General features: G+C 36.6%; 1 long non-coding RNA gene across 5 annotated transcripts in view; it reads right to left on the bottom strand.

Moving 5' to 3' along the window:
- The window catches only part of LOC106510002, a 126,126-nt gene continuing 105,842 nt past the window's right edge, over window positions 1,294–21,577 (bottom strand). For 4 of the 5 annotated variants that reach the window (XR_002343167.1, XR_002343170.1, XR_002343168.1 and 1 more), the window contains one exon: window positions 1,294–5,896. This is a non-coding gene — a long non-coding RNA (uncharacterized LOC106510002). The remainder of the gene's footprint in view (window positions 5,897–21,577) is intronic. The other variant, XR_002343169.1, reaches the window with a different exon arrangement.

The following is a 21,577-nucleotide window of genomic DNA, read 5'->3' as shown; positions in this document are numbered from 1 at the left end:
GCAAGATGTTTACTATTAAGGATGAACACTTATGACAAGATGAGGAGGAAACAGGATTGGTGCAGGAGGAAAATTCAAACCAAAGCCAGTCTGCCAAAGTGTTGGCCAATACACTGCGACATTATGGACCAAATATTAATAGCCTATCACAACTGTCCCATGCCAGGCTGTGTATTTAAATCTCTTACTTTGCTCAGGAGTTGGATGTGGGGTGCCCTAGGAAGGGCATGACCTTGGGGAAGTTCGCTCTCTGAGACGGAGGCAGACTCTGAAGCTATCAGCTGAAGTCTGTCTGGCAACCACACGCCCTGTAAGCTGGGAAGGAAGCTAGTCAATTTTCCAGGGAGATCTTTGTGGTACCTCTCTGTATTGACCACACATGGGACCTTGGAAGAAGGTTAACTCCATCTTAGGAGGTAGTTTATAGAAGTTTAAAATAGGCCATAATGGAGTTCCCATCAATGCTCAGTGGGTTAAGAACCCAAAATAGTGTCCATGAGGATGAGAGTTTGATCCTTGACCTTGCTCAGTGGGATAAGAATCTGGCGTTGCTGCAAACTGTGGTGGAGATCACAGATATGGCTCGAATGCAGCATGGCTGTGAGCTATGATATAGCTCCAACTGGCCCCCTGGCCTGGGAACTTTCATATGTCAAAAGTGTGGCCATAATAAGAAAAAAAAAATGAACTTAAAATAGGCCATGATGAATCTTAAAAACAATCATGATAATAATGGCTAATGTTTATTAAACAGTTTCTATATGTCTGGTATGATATTAAATTCTCTACATGGATTTTCTCATTTTAAATTTATCCCAACCTAGAGGATGGATATGTAACTATGATTCTCAGCTTATAGATAAGGTGATAGTAGATGAATGCAACTTTCCCAAGTTGGATTCACAGTTGAATTCAACTCCACACTTCAATTTAATTCAATTTAATCCAACTTTCCCAAGTTGGATTCACAGTTGAATTCAATTCCACACTTCAATTTAATTCAATTCCAGACCAATTGAGTATAAGCATATATACCAAAGAATGTGGGATGGGCTATTACTTTGGAGAAATAGTGCATAAAGACATGAACTGACAGGAGTTCTCATTGTGGCACAGTGGAAATGAATCTGACTCATATCCATGAGGATGGGGGTTCCATTCCTAGCTTCACTCAGTGGGTGGGGGATCCGGCGTTGCTGTGAGCTACGGTAGAGCTCCCAGATGTGGCTCAGATCCCACGTTACTATGGCTGTGGTGTAGGCTGGCAGCTGTAGCTCAATTCAACCCCTAGCCTTGGAACATCCATATACCACAGGTTCAGCCCTAAAAAGCAAAAAAAAATATATATATATATATATCAAAGTTCCTAACCTAGAATGTGAATTTAATGTGTTTATTGAAGGAGGTAGAAAAGGAGGGAGGGAGAAAGAGAGAAGAGAGGATGAAAGAAGAATAGGAGAACTAAACAGGTGTATGTCAAGAACTGTAAAAACATAGGTATGGCTGGATACCTGAGTCCCAAGTCCTATTAAGAATCCTTCAATTTTTTCCTAAAAAAACTGAATAGGTATTAGGTATGTTGTTGCGGTCTCTGTATGGGAAGACACTCTTTCTGAGATTATTTCCTCCTCTAATGCTCCATTTTTTAAAGCTATATGTGTGACTGGTAGTTCTTTCTCCAGGGCATATCAGAGATATCTTGGGTTGGGATTACTTACAAGGTCTTTATACCTTACCTGTGGCCTTAGGACCATATGATTCTTGTATCAAAAAGATTTTCACCATCCTTAGAGAATGATACCAGGCTGCCTCCTGGATGTGGCTTCACAGAATTCAATGCTCATGCTATTGAGGCTTCAAGTTCTATGTCTCTTTCCTGGCTTTCTCCTTTTCTACATCTTTTCTGTTTAGTCCATCTCATTTACCAGCCAGCGGTACTTGTGTGTCTTCCTCAGGAAGCCTCCTGGAAGTGTGTTCAGTAATATTGGAATAGTGGCATTCTTGGTGATTCTATCTTAAGCATATAATGTCGTTAAGGGTTATTTACAAAACTACATATGATGCTACTTATGATAACTGCTGTTATTATGAGACTTGGTCTTTTAACCTTATATAAGGGTTTCAAGTTCTTGTTGATTAGATTTTCTACTTCCTGGCTCTATTTTAACTTATGTGTCCCTGTTTTCAAGCCCATGCTCCATGGTTTCTGGAATTGAGAACAGTACATTGTATGAATAGAACCTTATATTTAAATACTATAATGGAAAAGAATGGTGAAATAGAAGAGATGAATGACAATGTGTTTGTTTTTTACATGAGTTTGGAACAGGTGGTAGGTCAGAAAAATCAGTTCCGATAATGTTGGCAGACAGACCTCAGGAGACAAAACATTCAGAAGTATCTTAACCTTCCATCAGAAGTTCATTTTAAAAAAACATACAAGAATCTCTGTAAAAGAGAAGCTGGGTCCTGTATAATAAATTAATCATGGGTACCATCAGGCTGATTTTCTGCTGAATACTGGACTGGTCCGGACTGGCCCAGTGTGATGTCCAAGGCGAGAGCTAGGGTGTCACCTGAAATGATTTAGGAAGCAAAACCAGAGTAGTGAGTACTTCCTCCAGTGAGGAAGCATGTGCTTGGTATCAAATCCAAGGTTAAATGAGGGCTAGTAGACAAAAAATAGAGGCGATCAAGTACAGATTTGAATATACTATTGACCAGGGCAGGGAGACGGGATGAAAGGTCCAGAGCAGAGACAGTTAATAAAGCAAAGTTTGGGAAGCATCTCTTACCTGGTCCAGGAAAAGGTTACCCTATACAAAGCTCGATAGTGGCTGAGGAGGGTGGTGGTGTTAAAGAGGGGAACAGGAGAAAGAAGGGAGGAAAGGGATCTCAGACAGCACATCTATCTGTTTTCTGTCTTTATCTGCTCCACTTACGCATACAACAGCTTTGCAAAGTACCTTTACTTTACTAGACGACAAAATTCTAAATGGAGCCCCAGCACAGAAAAGAAATGAAAGCAGAGCTACAGTGGTTGAAAGGGATGGTAGTTGGGACCAACGCCTCCTCTTCTCCTGAGGGGCTCCTAAGAAGCCTTTAGCAGTTTCCACAGGTTTAATGGTATTTGACAGGAGATATAAGACTGAAGAAAAATATTTGATTCAAAGTGAATTCAAATTACAGGATATTTTCATAGATAATTTTGCATGTACTATTAATGTACAGATATTTTAATATTTAGTCTTTTTAATTGAATTTAATTAATTAAATTTAACTGTTCTTATCATTAGGTCACTTATGGCTTAACATATAGGTTGAGAGTAATTCTAACTCCAGACAACCTGGGATTTTGCCCCAATTTCACCAAGTACTTTAGATAAATTCCTTTTTCTTCCTGTACCTCAGTTTCCTCACTCATAAAATTGTATCTACTCCATAGGTGCTATAATGAGGATTAAATGCATTAATACATATAATATACTCCAAATACTCTCTGGTGTATAGTATGAGTTACATATATATTTTCTATTTTTTGGTCATTATTAATATTACTTTCTGTATCTTGCATTTCAAGCAGACTGCAAACTTCCTGAAGTAAGAGGCATTGTTTATGTCTCTTTTTATCTGACTAGAACAATGTCTTGAATGTAGTAGATATTTGAGAAAGTAATTAATTAATTAAACCCCTATTAATTGGGCACCTGCTCTGATACAAAGGCATTCTCAGGTTTGGGAGCACAAATATGAGTAAAACAGGGCTCTTGAGAAACTTGCAATGTAATGATCATAAGTTAAACAAAATATAACATCATTAAATATAAATAATTTAATGCAATTTAATTTGGTATAAATTAATGTAATAAAAGAGCTATAATAGAGGTATGCAAACAAATTTTTAAAAACACTTTGGGAGAACAGGCACTTGGGTTAAAACTTTTTCCATTGGTAACAATACCCTGAATTTTGTTTGAGTTCAATTTTGAAGAATGCATTTGAGTTTGCTAGTTCTAAAAGTGTAAAAAAAGACTTTTGCCCAAAAAGATAAGTATAAATAAAGGCATAGAGGCAAAAAGCAACATGACATTCAGAAATAGCAAGGGCTTTAGGTCCTGAGAGGGTGAGAAAGTATTACTCACATAAAAGGTAAAAAGTAGGTAGGAACTTGAACTTAGACGCCCAGTGTGCCATGCTAAGATTTAGGAATTATTCCTCCAGGAGTTGAATAACTATGCAGGCTTTTCTGCACAAATATTTGTGAATCCTGATGATTTCTATTCTGGATTGAACAACTCTATGAAGCTCCCTTTGAGACTTTTGGATCTTTATTCATAGATACTTTTTTTAAAAATGAAAAACTATAAATGAAGAATTTTGCTCTTTGGTGGCTCCAACCAAGTGTTGCTAAAGGTCACTACAAATAACTGAGAGATTGTGTAGTTTGAACTCTTCACTCTCCCAGGTTTAATTTTGAAATCCTGTTTTTCTGTAGAGAAATTAGACTCTTCTTTTTATATAGTAAAATGTCAGGAATATAATCGTGGGAAGTTTTCACTTGGACAGAAACCACAAGTTCATAGTCTACTGTAATTTTGTAGGAGGAAGAATAAGAGCTAAACTTGGCCATAACACATTGTTTCTCTAGATTTGGGAGGGTGAACGCCATCAAAGTACATGAGGTGGCCTGCGAGATTTTTGTTGATTTAGCTGAATTTTAGTCTTTCCTTTTGTACTTTCCTTTATTTAATCTTTAAAACTTGATTTTTACCATTTTATTAGATATTTTATGCCCTTAGGTTTCTTTTTTTAATGCTTATGTTATAGTAAAAATTCAATAAATAGTTGTTATGTGAGGGAATAGTACAGTCTGACATTCCGTACCAACTACTTAATATAAAATCTGTGACAAATAACAAATTTGCTGATTATATATAGAAGTGGAAAATCTCAGCAAATCTCCATTCTTTTAATGTTATAAGTAGAAAAGAAAATCTGTCCTAAGCTCACCACCAAAGGACTTTCCCATCCTTTTTGCTGCTTTCAATGCTTACGACCTCCCAGCTCCTAGATCCTCAGAATGTATCACTTTCCCAAAGTTGATCTCTAACAGGTAACATGTTCTTTTTTCTTAGAGGAAAGGAAGAGGGAAAGCAACACAAAATGAAAACCTCTGCTTACTTTGTCAAGATGCCAACATTTTGCATTTAGAACATTACCATATGTTGAAAAGCACATGGTTTTCAGAAATAGATCTGGGTTCAAAACTGAACTTTGATTGTGACCAAGCTTGTGACCTAGGTCAATTTACTTTTTTAATCATAAATGAGGAATAATAACATATACCTCACAGGGTTGTTCTGAAGAGTAAAGTGAAGGCAGGCATGGGCATAAGTAGCCTAGAGAGCATTGCCTTCTGTAAACAGAAGTCGCCAATACACCCCGGGTACCCATTCTGCTGCCAAATTATGCCTCCTGGTTTCTGGAAGCCACTCTCTTTCCAGAGACCTCTACCATAACACTTTCCTAAAAATAGTTACCGAAAGCAATAGGCCAATGAATTCTTTATGATTGCTTACATTGAGTGGTGTGGCAGAACTTTCCAGTATAAAAAGCACTCTTTCCCATGGTTCTGCGGTTGAGATAACCCTACTCACTCCATTCATCTATCACAGGGGTGGTCCTCGTGGTTATAAACCCTCATCAAAGTATTTCTTCCTTTAGTCAAAGAGACGGGTTAAGGAATGGGCATGAAGCATGTGATCTCAGTCAGGACGATTCTTCCTTTGCTTTTCGCCTTGTTAGTGAGCTATCTCTTTCCACTGAGCTTGATAAATTGCAGGATATGAGTCAGGATTTTCTCTTCAGCTATCCCCTGTACTGCAAGTAGAATGGCCTGAAGAAGGAAAAAAAGAGAGAATATTATAGTATCAAATTGAATCCATCAATCCAGTACTCTAGAAGCCAACTTTATTGCTAGATTTCTTCATTGGATTCTTACACTGTTTGAGATATGTTTCTGTTATTTGCAGTGAAAAGAATTCTGAAAACACACAGTTTGGCGTCTAGAAGAAGTCACTTTATTGACTAAATATATATTAAAAAAATCAATCAGCCCTTTGCCTTATTTATACTTTCCTAAAGACAATTTTATGTTGGAAAGAATATATTAAAAATATTTGATATTTTCCAACTTTTTTATGTCCTTAGTATTAACGGCTAAACTAAGATTTATAGAGTGGGATCAGACTTTCTTTTTTAAGGGAAGTGTATTAATATTGAACCTGTGTGACTAATTCCAATAGTCCAATGTACCTTGAAAGCAGAAGAGGCCTGTTAGATTAAGAATCCCAAGAAAAGTCAACACTAGCACCAAAAACAAAACCATAGTCATGCTGAGAATACCCAAAGGTGTTAATCAGGGCAAGTGCTTGACTAAGCTGCTGGATACAAGCCCTTGACAGCTTCTTTAGAATCTCTGGAATATCTGCAGTGTGGTACTCTACACCTCACCACTCTCCAGTGACAAGGGATCTAGTGCAAGTGGGAAAAAAGGTAAAATTAACAATATAAGCCATAATGGAAAAGAATATCAGAAATATGTATAACTGAATGTATTGCTGTATAGCAAAAATTAACATTGTAAATCAACTATACTTCAATTAAAAACGTAAAAAGCAACAACAATAATAAAGAAATGAATAGAGAAAAGTGACTAATTGCAATGATAAGGAAGACTAAAAATTTGTTTTCCCAAAGTCACAAAATAGGAGCTCGGTCTCCTTAGAGGTCCACCAGCACCTAGAGCATATTAATAAATCATCTAGTCCTTACCTATTCCTCCATTAAACAGATAATCAGTTCCCACTAAGTGCAGGTTACCGATCTAAATCCTGGGGATATAGCAATGTAAAAAGCAGAAAGAAATCCTTGCCCTCATAGGGATTATATTCCTAGGGACACAACTGAAAATAAAAAGAAGTAAAAGAGGTAATGTGCTGGAGGATGCTAAAGGCTGTGAGGAAATCACACTGCAGGGAAGAGGACCTCTTAGGGAATGGGTAGGGTTGAGGTGTTCCTTTTAAGAAGGGTGAATGTGAAAGAGCTAGGAGAGGAGAGGTGAGGGAGCAAGCCATTGAGATATCTGGGGGAAGAGTGTTCAAGGAGGTGGGAAGAGCCAATGTGAAAGTCCTCACGGAGGAGCATGACTGGTGTGCTGAAAAGACAGCAAGGAAGTCAAAGTGGTAGCAAAGAATGAAGGTAGAAAAGGTAACAGGAGGTAAGGTTCAAAAAGTCACAGGGGCCACCTCTTGTAGAAAATTGGAAACACACTTAAGAATGGACTTTTCTTACACACTGAGTGAGGCCAGGGATCAAACCTGCATCTTCATGGATATTAGTCAGATTTGTTTCCGCTGTGCCAACATGGGAACTTCCAAATACTTTTTAAAATCTAATGGTCACAAGGAGGTAAAGGACTTATATGCCAAGAACTATAAAACATTAATAAAGGAAATTAAAGAAGATGCAAAGAAATGGAAAGATATTCCATTCTCCTGGGTTGGAAAAATTAATATTGTAAAAATGTCTATACTACCCAAAGCAATCTACAGATTCAAAGCAATCCCTATCAAATTACCCATGACATTTTTCACAGAACTAGAACAAACAACCCAAAAATTTATAGGGAACCACAAAAGACCCAGAATTGCCAAAGCAATACTGAAGAACAAAAACCAAGCAGGAAGCATAACTCTCCCAGACTTCAGGCAATATTAAAAAGCCACAGTCATCATGACAGTATGGTACTGGTACCAAAAGAGACATAGAGACCAATGGAACAGAATAGAGAATGCAGAAATAAACCCAGACACCTATGGTGTCTTTGACAAAGGAGGCAAGAATATAAAATGGGAAAAAGGCAGTCTTTTCAGCAAGCATTGCTGGGAAACATGGACAGTGGCATGCAAATCAATGAAACTAAAACACACTCTCACACCATGCACAAGAATAAACTCAAAATGGCTTAAAGACTTAAATATAAGACAAAACACCATCAAACTCCTGGGAGAGAACATAGGCAAAGCATTCGCTGACATCAACCTTATGAATATTTTCTCTGGTCAGTCTCCCAAAGCAACAGAAATAAGAGCAAAAATAAACCAATGGGACCTCATCAAACTGAAAAGCTTTTGCACAGCAAAGGAAACCAAAAAGAAAACAAAAAGACAACTTACACAATGGCAGAAAATCGTTTCGAATGACCCAACTGACAAGGGCTTAATCTGTAGGATATACAAGCAACTTATACAACTCAACAGCAAAAAAGCCAACAACCCAAAGGAAAAATGGGCAAAAGAACTAAATAGGCATTTTTCCAAGGAAGATGAACAGATGGCCAACAAGCACATGAAAAAATGCTCAACATCACTGATTATTAGAGAAGTGCAAATCAAAACTACCACAAGCAGTCAGAATGGCCATCATCAATAAGTCCACAAATAACAAATGCTGGAGAGGGTGTGAGGAAAAGGGAACCCTCCTGCACTGTTGGTGGGAATATAAGTTGGTACAACCACTATGGAGAATAGTATGAAGGTATCTTAGAAAATTATACCTAGAACTACAATATGACCCAGCAAACCCACTCTTGGGCATCTATCCAGACCAAACTTTCCTTAAAAGAGACACATGCACCCACATGTTCATTGCAGCTTTATTCTCAATAGCCAAGACATGGAAACAACCCAAATGTCCATCGACAGATGATTGGATTCGGAAGAAATGGTGTATATATACACAATGGAATACTACTCAGCCATAACAAAGAATGAAATAATGCCATTTATATCAACATGGATGGAACTAGAGACTCTCATAACTGAGTGAAGTAAGTCAGAAAGAGAAAACAAATACTGTATGATATTACATATCTGGAATCTAATATAAGGCACAAATGAACCTTTCCACAGAAAAGAAAACCATGGACTTGGAGAACAGACTTGTGGTTGCCAAGGAGGAGGGTGTGGGGTGTTTGCGGGGCTTGGGGTTAATGGATACAAACTATTGTCTTTGGAGTGGATTAGCAATGAGATCCTGCATTGGGAACTATGTCAAGTCACTTATGATGGAGCATGATAATGTGAGAAAACAGAATGTGTACATATATGTGTGACTGGGTCACCATGCTGTAGAGTAGGCAAAAAAAAAATTTAGTGGGGAAATAACTATTTAAAAAAAATAATTTAAAAAATCTAATGGTCACACACATTGTCAAGGTCATATATACATACAAATGTATGCTCATATACTGCTATTGAAAAAGGTTTAGCGTATACATAATGAGTAGAATGTTTATAATTTTTATCAGTATGAAGTATGACATATCTAAGAATGTTTTATCATATGCAAGAAATTCATTAACTAAAGCTTGCAAAAGAAAACCATTCTAATGTGAATAGTCATCTGAGAGATAATCTGGAAAGCAAACCCTTACCCCTTGCTTTGCTTCTGTGTGTGCGTACAGATTTCTAGACCTCTCTCTTTCCCTCTCTGCCTCCTTCCCCCCTTCCTCTGTCTTGATGTCATTCATCTATATAATTATAAACACACACACACACACACACACACACACACGTGCACACACACACAGGGCTAGCTACTAATTAGTGGGACCCAGGGTAAGATGAAAGTATGGAGCCTCTTTTTCAAAAAAGCAGGAAAAATGCTGTTAAAATTAAAGTTACTAAAATATAAAGTTTTTTTCCCTCTCCAGTCTCTCTCGACTTATGATGTTTTTTATTTGTTATTTATTAATGTCTCAAGTAAAGAAAATAAAAATTTTAAATTATTAGAGTAATTTTACTCTTCATCTTTATATCATACATGACTGCTTTAAATTAAAAAATAACATCATTTAATTCACATGTAGAACCATTGAAATTATATTCTGGATTTTGTTAACTTGTGCATGCATATATTCTCGGCTATCACTGGAACAGTGGAAATGCTCCACAAAACTGACTCAACTATTTTTATTTTACTTGCCAATACATGCACATTCTACCAACACTCCTCTATCTTAGATTTACCAAAGAGTAAGGAAGGAAAAGAAAGTAAAACACACTGTATGTTGTCTTACCTTTCTCTTTCCTTCAATGTCAACATTTTTATTGTGTAAGTGGCCAGCTAGAATCTCACTAATTAATAAATGAATGCAAATAAAAACTACAAAGAGGTATCACCTCACACCAGTCAGAACAGCCATTGTTAAAAAGTCTAACCTAAAAGCCCAAATGTCCATTGAGAGATGAATGAATGAATACACACACACAAACACAATGGAATACTACCCAGCCATATGAAAAAATGAAATAATGCCATTTGCAGCATCAGGGATGGATCTACAGAGTATCACACTAAGTGAAGTAAGTCAGAAAAAGACAAATACCATATGATAGTACTAATATGTGTAATCTAAAATATGACACAAACGAACTTATCTATAAGTTCTCTATCTTACATAGAGAACAGACTTGTGGTTGCCACAGGGGAGGAAGGTGAGGAAGGGATGAATTGGGAGATCGGGATTAGTAGATACAAATTATTGTATTTAGGATGGATAAACAGCAAGGTCCTACTGTATAGCACAGTGAACTCTTTTCAATATCCTAAGATAAACCATAATGGTAAAGAAAAAAAAAAGTGGTTAGCTAATAGAGATAAGCACTGCAAGTAAGGTACATGATAGGATTTCTTGGTCATTTCTGTTTCTTAGAATACCACTGCCTTCTTTCTGTGTATTGTGTTTAAATTGAAAGTGAGTCTTCTAGGAGTTCCCATCATGGTGCAGTGGCTAACAAATCCGACTAGGAACCATGAGGTTGCGAGTTTGATCCCTGACCTTGCTCAGTGGGTTAAGGATCCAGCGTTGCCATGAGCTGTGGTGTAGGTTCCAGACAAGACTCGGATCCTGCATTGCTGTGGCTCTGGCGTAGACTGCTGGCTACAGCTCCAATTAGACCCCTAGCCTGGGAACCTCCATATGCCATAGGAAGTGGCCCTAGAAAAGGCAAAAAGACAAAAAGACAAAAAAAAAAAAAAAAAGAAAGAAAGAAAGTGAGTCTTCTTGAGGCGGTCAGTATCCCCATTTACTCAGTAGTAGACAGAACATGTTCAAATCTCACACATGGTAGATTCACTGTATTTCTATGCTCACAGGACACTGAGAACTTATATATGCAAATGAGATGGCAAGAAATGGCCACCTCCATATTGCATGAATCTCTCATGCCTTTCCTCTGCTCACACTTGCTCCACTTCCCATAGGATTTCACTTAAAAAGGTTGAGGTTCACTTTCAAAGGTTGAGAATTTCCAGGCAGCAATAGCAGAGCATTAAATGAAACACGGGGTAAACTCACAGGCAGAACACCCATGAGGCCAATCCTGTCTATATCCTGCATTTCACTGAGGAGCTCCCTTTCTTTCAAAATTCAAGATGAAACTTCCTGGATTCTCAGGTATCCCAGGATGAGGTTCACAGTATATCCCAAGCAGTTTCCCCCTACTTTGCTAGCTTCTCTCTTTCTCTCATTTTGCTTCCCTCACTCTTGGATTTGACTTAGAAACTCCCAAATCTTTTCAGACTTCCCTTAAATTTTAAGTGCTATCTGTATTCCTATGTCTCACCCCACACTTTGTCCAGCCAGAACCCAAGCACTGGTGGAGGGTTTACCTTTCTATCCGTGTCACTCATCAAATAGACCTGCAATATGTATCCCCATTAATACAGTTATCTCCTAAGAGGGATTTGGCTGTCATTTGTTAATTTTCTTTATTTCATTATCTCATTATTTCTAACACAAACATTTTTTCTCTTATAAACATGTTTGAAAATGTCATACACCTTAAAATCAATATGCACATGTGATGTTACAGTGTTTCAGGTATGGTAAAATTTGAGGCGGGGATGTGTAGTATAACCTAAGATTTATTTGGAAATGTCTGTGGCCTTTTAAAGAACTAATTAAAAGAGAACACGTGCCATCTACCCTGTGTTCCTGAATAGCCGATCATACATACCTTTATGACAATACCCATTGCTCAGGATTACAAGTGTTTACAAATGTTTACACTGCTAGACTGTGAGTATTCTGAGGGCATGGATGGTGTCATATGCAGACAGACACCCCCATTACCACCTGAAAGCTAATTTTCGGCTCCTAACAGAAGGTATTCAGCACTTCTTTCCTGAAAGAATAAAGACTATTTCTTATTCCTGGGGTTACAATTTTACTAGAGCATTCAAAAATACATTTTAATATTTATAAGACATTCTTTATAAACTACTCTAATATTTTTGAGTGATTTATGTGGAAAACCATATGTGGGAATCTATATGGTTTAAGAATACACAGATACAATATCTGAAGCATTTCATGTTTTGTTTTTACATAACACCTTTAATCCCTCAAATCTCTGAAGATAATTTTTTTCCAACACTGACATTAGACAAGTGACTGATAACTTATACAGCAAAATTTCTCTCACAGTGCTACCCGATTCCTTTTTCTGGGCACTGCCCGAAGTCTGTCCTCATTTGCAGCAATATTTTTTCCTAATTTCCAAGGTCACTGCTAGGGCACCAGGACAAAAAAATGAAGTTGACACAGAAGAGGACCGTATGATTTTATCGCCACTCACCTCTCATATTTATTTTATGGAATTTTAGAACCTTTGAATTGGGAGCAGACTTGAAGATCATCTAGTCTGACTTCTTTCTTAATGCTGGAAAAGAGTGTATATCACCTCTGACAGGTTTATAAAAATTTGTCTTTGAGTTCCAGGCTCTGAATCAAGATTCAAAAGTGTGTGCCCTGCAGTAGGAAAGAATGTGTTTCTGTTTTATGCTCAGAATGCTTCTTCAAGGATGGCATTTCTCAGTCATCACCATAAGCTACATGCCTTTTGATTTCATAAGACCTCAGCTTTCAAAATATATTACTTTTTAAACCATATTTTTTCTTGTAGGAATTTAGAAAACTTTCTCTTTTTTTTCTTTGATTACTTGACTTTAAATGGTAATAGTTATAACTTTGAATATAAATACGAATTTTTTATTTATAAACATCCATCTACACCTAAGGCCAGGGTGTGTGAGATGAAAATCTCTGTTTACTCATTCTTTAACAAGTATTTGAGAACCTGCTAGGTACTGGGCACTTTTTATAGACCCTCGAAATAAATTTATGGTCTCAGAACCATGGCTCCTGCCTTCAGAAAGGTTATAGTTATGAGGATAAAAATTTTGAGGGTAGAAAGGTAGTTGCATCTTCCTGATAGTCTTGCAGGAATTTCCTGATGTGAGAAAAGCTGAAGGTGAATTTATCACAAACACCTACCTGGTTAGTTTTCCTGGACAGTGAATATTTAAGTGGATACCTGGAGAAGGAAGAATTACCAAGATGAAGAAAACAAAGAACCCCTATTTGATGGCTCAGTGACCAGAGATATCATGAGAGATAAGTTAGAGCAAATTTTAAAAATCAATATGACTTTTGTATGATTAATGAGAGTCATCCTGTGAGAATGGAGACAGGGTGTGGGCCAGACTGTGGAGGGCCTTGGAAAATTCAGTGAGGGATTTGACACTTAGTGCTCAAGGAAATGGGAGCTATTAAAGGTCTTAAGCAAGGAGGTGACTGGCTGTGTGCAACAAGGCATGGTGGCCCTGTGGGCTTGAGCCAGCTCACTCTGCCAATTGTGAAATATTTGGAAATTTGGTTAACTATTTATTAAACTGTGGGTAGCTTAACACAAAATATGGTGGGAAAACCACATGTTGGAAACTGGTGAAGACCATAAGTAAGGGTTTTGGCTTTTGCTGTAGTTTTTGGAAAGCTGGTTTACCAGCACTCCACGAATTAGATGGAAGAAAGTCTAGCGACAAGGGGAGGCATGATGACCGGCCTCAAGGTGGTAACAAGAGGGAGCACATGGTTACCTTTGAGAAATATTTACGTACGCTCTGTCCTTGTGGAAGTAGACATGGAGATGAGATAAAAGAGAGGCTAGCAGGCACCAGGCTCATTTCTAACCTGTTGGTGCACTTCTAACTTGACACCCTTTAAGTAGCTCCAGTTTGAAAGCAAAAGTCAAACTTTTTAGACATTCCATTCTACATTCAGTCATGCCATTTGTTTCTTAAGAAAACGTGCATTTAAGAATCATACATAGGTTCTTCTGAACAAATTAATCACACTGTACTTCAATTTTAATCATAACCATCAGTAACATAAAGCAAAAGCCTTTTTCTCTCCAGAGACTTGTTTCCCTCATCTGGCATTTATTGCTGATGTTCTCCAAGCCCTCTCAAAGACAATGTGAATGCCAAATGTGGAAGGCAACTTGGACTTTAAATTGTATGTCCTTATGTGATGCTGCAAAGATGACTTTCCTCCAGGGTAATGCTGAAGCAGATGTTACGATTCTATGAAAGTTTTATTTGTAATTTTATGAGATTAGCCCTACAAAAAAAATCCATATGGTATGCTCTCTTTGGTTTTCAGCAAGAATCATATATATGTATATATCATGGAGAGGGAAGAAACAGAAAATATTATTTATTTTGGCCAATTCAGTTGCTAAGCAGACTCATAATTTACGTTCTGGCTCAAAAGTAGCACATTTTGAATGTGGATCAGAATACTTATTTTTTTACTTGTTGTGTCAGATTACAGGGGTGGAATCGCTTCACCAATAGTTACACTTTCTGTGACTGAAAAGCTATATCCTGTCATTTTTATGCTTCAAAGATGATTCTGTTTAGATAGAGGAAAGTGTCGGCAATGAAACTTTCTGACAGCAGAGTGAAACACTCTCACATTGAAAGAATTCTCACCAGAGGTGTTTGTAATCTCCCTGCAATTCTCCCTTCCTCCCAAGACCTGTTTGAAGATAAAGCTGAGTGTAACCTGTGCCCTGTCAACTTCCTGCCGAGTGTTAACTCAAAAACCTCCAGCGGTCACAGAGTACATCATGTAACAAGTTCCTGGTGATCAGGAATGAGTTCCAGATCACTTTCCATAGGACTGGTCATCTATCGCCCAGGCCAAGTAGTTTTTTCTTCACTCTTCAGGGGGAGGTATCTGGGTTCATGATTAAAGAATCTTGAAACAAGGCACAATGTGATTCCTTGTCAGCAAATTCACCTCACCTCCCCCAATCCAGGAAGATGAAAAATGGCTTATGAAAATTGGATGGCTTAAAAAAAAAATAGAGTCTGAGAACACTTCTCATATCAGGGTGTGTTGTTATTGTTCTTATGGTCATTATTTTTAAGATATGAGGATAACTTGAAATCATTAAATCTTTTTTTAGTTAAATTTTTTTTAAAAAATCTTCCCATCCTACATTTTACCTGGATGTTCGGGCTATAGTAGTGAACCGAACACATAAATTTCTCGCATTCTAGGAATAAATAATCGATTGAATGAATATGTCAATGATGTGTTACCCGCCTGAAGGCAGGAGGTCAAATCAGTTTTTCACTCAATATTCCTTCCAGCTTCTGAAAACTTTTTATCTTGAAATAATTTTAGTCTTTTTTTTTTTTTTGGTCTTTTTAGGGCCGCATCCATGGCATATGGAGGTTCCCAATTTAGGAGTCAAATCAGAACTGTAGCCATTGGTCTACACCACAGCTCATGGCAACACCAGATCCTTAACCCGCTGAGCGAGCTCAGGGATTGAACCTTGTCCTCATGGATGCTAGTCAGATTCATTTCTGCTGAGCCACAATGGGAACTCCAATAATTTTAGTCTTAATAAGAGTTGCAAAGATGGTACAGAGAGTTCCTATACCCCAAAGGTTAACATCTTACACCTTGCATGGTAAGATGAGCAAAACTAGGATGTTAACATTGGTACAATACTTTTTACCAAACTATAGGTTTTATTTGTATTTCCCCACTATCCCCTAATGTCTTTTTGCTATTCCATGTCTAAGCCTGGATGTTACATTGTGCTTAGTTATTCCATCTCTGTAGTCTTCTCCCGCCTGGGACAGTTCTTCTTTCCTTCTCTTTTGTGACCCTGACACTTTTAAAAAACTTTAGTCACATATTTTATAATATATTCCTTCACTTGGATTCATCTGTTTTCTCATGATTAGACAGTGGCTATGGATTTAAGGGAAGAAAGCATAGAGATGTGTTCTCATCATCACCTGAGAAGGTTGATGCTATCAAGATTTTATTAGAAGTGATATTAACCTTGATCACTTGGTTAAGGGGTGTCTCCCAAGATCTGCTCCTGTAAAGCTGCTCATTTTCCCTTTCCAAACTTTTGTGAATCCAATCACTACGTCCAACCCACACGCAAGGGAAGGAGGGATTAGGCTGACTTCCTAGAGAACAGTATCAAAGAATTTGTGGGTGTATGTTAAGACTACCACCATACTTAATAATTACGTTCAGGGAGGTACTTTGAGGCTGTGCAGACTTTCTGTTTCTCTTTAATTTGTCCTTCATCTCTGAATATTTCTTGAAGATGTTATCACTGTGGTCTTCTAGTAGTGATCCCTTAACTCCTTCATTCATTCCACATTTATTAATTAGAGTACTTCTGTGATGAAGGGTGGTCCCTGCTCCCCAGTTGTTTATCATTTATTTGTATCCGTGTGGATTCATGAATGTGTATTTTCATTCCTTGGGTTATAAAACAATCTTATTATTATTTATTTTGTTGTTCAAATTGTTTAAGCTTTAGCCAATTCATTTTTGGTTGAATGCTCTACTGTTTGCAATGGAGGGGTCGCACTGTTATTTTTTTCTCTGTATAACACAGTGGAATTTCCTTCTGTGAGAAGCAACTTTGTATGAAATGTGTGAGCTTTAGAAAGAAAATTCAAGGAAAGTTGTCCTCTCTGAGAATGATTCACACATATATTTACAAAGATAAACTGCAATTTGATGAGTAGAAGTAATTGCCCTAGCATGGAAAAATAATGAAAACACACATTATCTTGGATTTGTTCATATATTATTAAGAATAATCATGCACTTCTTGAAGTGAGATAACATACCATGAATATACTTGTCAATCCTTCAACGTTTTGTCTGAGCCTACCTAGTAAAATGTCATGTGGGAAAACCTAGCTAATTATTACCTAGTGAGCTTCATCTGTATACTCTACACTGTTCATTTTGGCATGGGGAAAAATAGAAATACACATGTTTGTTGAACAAATAAAGACATAATTCCTGCCCTGAAGAACTGTAATGTTTGCCAGGGATATAAGATAAAAAAAATTGAAGCAATGAATCCAGAACACAGTTGTTATAGATAGGTAAATTTACATTTTATGGAATAGATAGAAAGTGATGCTCCTAATTGGAGACTTTACTATTTGCTTTTGGTTGTTGTTGTGATTAAGCTTTAGGAATTTTAACTGTGGTTTACACTGAAAATTGAAATGGTTATAAGATACAGCTTAGGCTGATTAAGTTGTCTATTCTAAGAAGGCAGACATGTTGAATGTCATAATCATTTTTTCCTGGCACCCTAATTTAAAATTGTTGTGAAAGAGATTTCTAGCTTCAATACATTCTAATGTAATGTACTGCATTTAAGGGCTTTTGGAATGACTTCTTGATTTAAGAATATTGCTGGCAAAATACTGAGTTAAGGAGAATTCTTAGATTCTGCAGTGTATTTCCTCACTCTGACTTGGGCTTATCCATCACAGTGTGGAGAAAGGACTATTATTATTCCATAGGGACTTTCTCTAGAGTCCAGATTCAGGAATTACTCACTTCAGTGTGCAAACACAAAGCTTCCTGAAGATGTATGTGCTTATAGTTGCTAGGCTTACTCACTAGTTCACTCGGCATAGCAAGCATACATCTTTTGTAATAGGTTCAGGGTCAGCCAAGATACATGGACATAGAGACCCAATACCTGTGGGGTCACTCAGGAATACTCAAAATAGCAAATTTTAACATGAGAATACTAAATAAGTAGTGTTCCTTCAAGCAACATTTATTTCTTTAGGAAAAAGAACATTTTTAATGTCAAATATAATTTTGTTATCAGATCATCAGGTTTTTTTGCTGTTTCTGTTTTAGTATCTGAAATCCAGTGGTCAGGGTTCTGCATTTTCAGGAGTATTTGACCTTGAATGGAGGATTACAAGCTCTTACAAGCTCTTATTTAGTGTGAAAGTAAGATGTCTACTGAGATATAGGAACATAGGTAGACTTGGCTTTTAAAACAAAGATTCAGGAAGCTGTCTCAGCATCCATGTGTATGTTCGATGGAATCAAGCTTGTGGAAGAGAAGGAATAACGTATGGGAATTTCCCTACCAGGGATTTTGAGAAGGTACCTACCCCATATCTAACAGTATATATTATGGTGTAATACAATATGGTATAGTAAATTTAATGTTACCAACTGTAATGTCTGGGCCAACACTAATTGTATTTTAGAATACAGCATCATAAAGATAAGCATTGGAATTGCAGAAACTATAGGTAAGATTAGAAAAATAATGATAGGAGGAAACTACTTTCAAGAAATCATAGTTGGGAGGGAGGGACTAGAAACCACTTTCATAAAATTTTATCTTTTTTTTTTTTCATCTAAGTGAGTGGTTTTTCTCTTGCTTTATATATAGATCTAATTTCCCTCACACTCCTCAATCAAAATGTAACACTCCCAGTGTGTTACTCATGGATTATTTCACTATTCCTCATCTCCTCACCCCCTTGACAGTGCTTACTTTTTAAACTCATATGTATGTGAACACACATACATACATTTATATAAATCCTTTAGGTTTAGTAATTAGTCCGTCATCATCATCATCATTATCATGATGTTATTACTGGCTATTCTTATCCATAGTGATAATGGGTAAGAAAATAAATGCAGGATACACATATTTTTTAACTCCCAAGCTTATATATCTTAGATGATAGATTTTTGGGGTAATGGAAATTAGAAGATGTTCCTTATTTCCTAACTTTTAAAATCCTTTTTATCTCTGTTTCAATATAAGAAATTTCTTCTGGGATTTCCCATTGTGGCTCAGTGGAAATGAACCTGACTAGCATCTGAGAGGATGCAGGTTCTATCCCTGGCCTTGCTCAGTGGGTTAAAGATGCATAGTAGCCATGAGCTGTAGTATAGGTTGTAGAGGTGGCTCGGATCCCATGTTGCTGTGGCTGTGGCTTAGGCTAGCAGCTATAGATCCAATTTAACCCCTAGCTTGGAAACTTCAATATGCCACAGGTGTGGCCCTAAAAAGATTTAAAAAAAAAAAAAGAAAAAAAAATAGAAATATCTTGCATTCCAGCCCTGGTAGCTATTTAAAAAAAAAAAAAAATCCTTTCAACATAGAAAAACCAAAACACATATAAACAAAAATTCTACCATCAACAAAAAAGGGGGAGTTACTATTAACACTCCTTTTTCTTATTACAAATGCTGGTCTGGGAGGTCTGACTTCTAAGAAGTCTTCTTATCTAATGAAGTAGTTTTATATAAATTGAGACTTAACATTACCCAGAAATTTGGCTATGTTTCATAACTGACACACATCTTATTAGTCTTAGATGAAATTTTAAGGAAGGAGACATTTGCCTGTTACAGACCACATAGGCTCAACTCTGCATTGTCCCATTTAGATTAGAGAAGTTTAAGTTACAAATCTTATTTAAAATGTGAGTGTCATTCTGGTGAGAAGCTCATAAACAAGAGTATGAAACAATTTAAGATTATAAGCCCCACGAAATAGATTCAGGAACAAATCTTTACAGCATGAGTTATGTATGGAAAGGTTCTCTTGATAATAAGAATAATTACTACATTCAAAAATCATAACATTTCTCTTGTGGTAGTAAAATAAATGGGAATCCACCATTTAACATTGCAAGTCAGAGAACCCACCTGTTATTCCATCCTGAAATTCTGTTGTAACATTATTCAGTTGGCATTTTATAAGTTTAAAAAATGGGACCATATTTTAGAAAATTAAATATCTATGACAATGGAAAAGTAAGAATAATGTGCGCCTTAAGTTTTAAAGTCTGATGATACTATTTTTAAAATTTAATATTAATACATGACATTTAATTCTAGGGTCCTCCCTCCAAAAAAAAAAAAAATCAGTAAAATAAAAGTGCCCTTTTCTAGGACAACTAAAAGTTCACTAAAAAACTGTAATAAATCCTTAAAAACAGGTTTAAGTTTATAATCTGTTCATGGCTAGCATAATGTATTATTGTATTGTGTGTTAATGAAATATGTAATTAAAATATATGAGATAGTCAATTAAAAAATAAAACATAGACTAGTGAAAATGCATATATTAACTTCATACCTCAAGAATGGGCTGTGTTTTCTTTACCAAGTCAATGCTTGTCTAAAACATTTCATAGGCACCTCTAGACTTTTTTTCATTATATGCTACTGCTATTGTACCCAGGGCCACAACAACCATACAGTGTATTATCCAGAGAAATTCTAATTTCTCTCATTTCTTCCAGTTTTCTTTTCCTTCCATCATACCTTGCACACCTAGTCCAGACTAATTTCAGTTCTATTCCCATCATGTCATTTTCTTACAGATCTCCAAGGGAGCCCCCTTTCTACTTTTTTAAAAATCAAGTAGTATCCATACTATTATTAGCTCTTCAAAGCTTTACATGTCCAAGTAAGACATGACTTTTGAAATTGAATCTGAAATTATTCTTTCTTATATTTTTCTTCAGCTAGTATAGCTGGTTTGCTGTGTCTTAAAGGATAAATACTATTGCTTTCGTAACAGTTTTCTCAATTATACTTTTACAATTTCTGTCCCTCTTCTCACTTTGTATTACCTTTAATTCCAATTGCCTTTCCAGTCACCTTTATTTCCAGGTCCCATTCAACTACTACCTTTTTTTTTTTTTTTTGATAATTTCAAACTACACTAACCACTCCCTTCAGCATTTATCACATTACATAATCCTTTTTTAATATATAATGATTTTTTTTCCATTATAGCTGGTTTACAGTGTTTAACTGGGTCACCATGCTGTACAGTAGAAAATTGACAGACATTATATAATCTTTTGTACTTCATCTCATGATACTTTTTGGCATAACTGATAACTTTTTAATGTGTTATAGTTTAGTTCTTGGGCTGTCATTTAACTATGTTTTCAGAGTCCACTAGGGCTGACATTGCATATTTTAACTTTTTGAATACTGTGCAGAGAACAGTGATTTCAGAATAGACAATATTAAGATTTGAATCTTGACATGACCATTACTAGCTGAGCCATGGCCATTATATGACTTCTTCCAGCTTTAGTTTACCCATATCTAAAGAATGAGTGAGACAAATTTATAGGATTGTTATGAGAATGGTACTAGTGTAAAGCACTTAGTACTCAATAAATATTCTTCCCACCTTGTACCATTGCACAATAAACTTGCTCAGTAATAATTTATCGAATGTGATGTTCCCACCATGGCTCAGCGGAAACGAATCTGACTAGTATCCTGAGGACGTAGGTCCCATCCCTGGCC

This window comes from Sus scrofa, chromosome 4 (genome assembly GCF_000003025.6).
Source record: "Sus scrofa isolate TJ Tabasco breed Duroc chromosome 4, Sscrofa11.1, whole genome shotgun sequence".
NCBI lineage: Eukaryota > Metazoa > Chordata > Mammalia > Artiodactyla > Suidae > Sus > Sus scrofa.
Note: the sequence above shows the minus strand (reverse complement) of the source record. Positions and strands in the feature narration are given on the sequence as shown.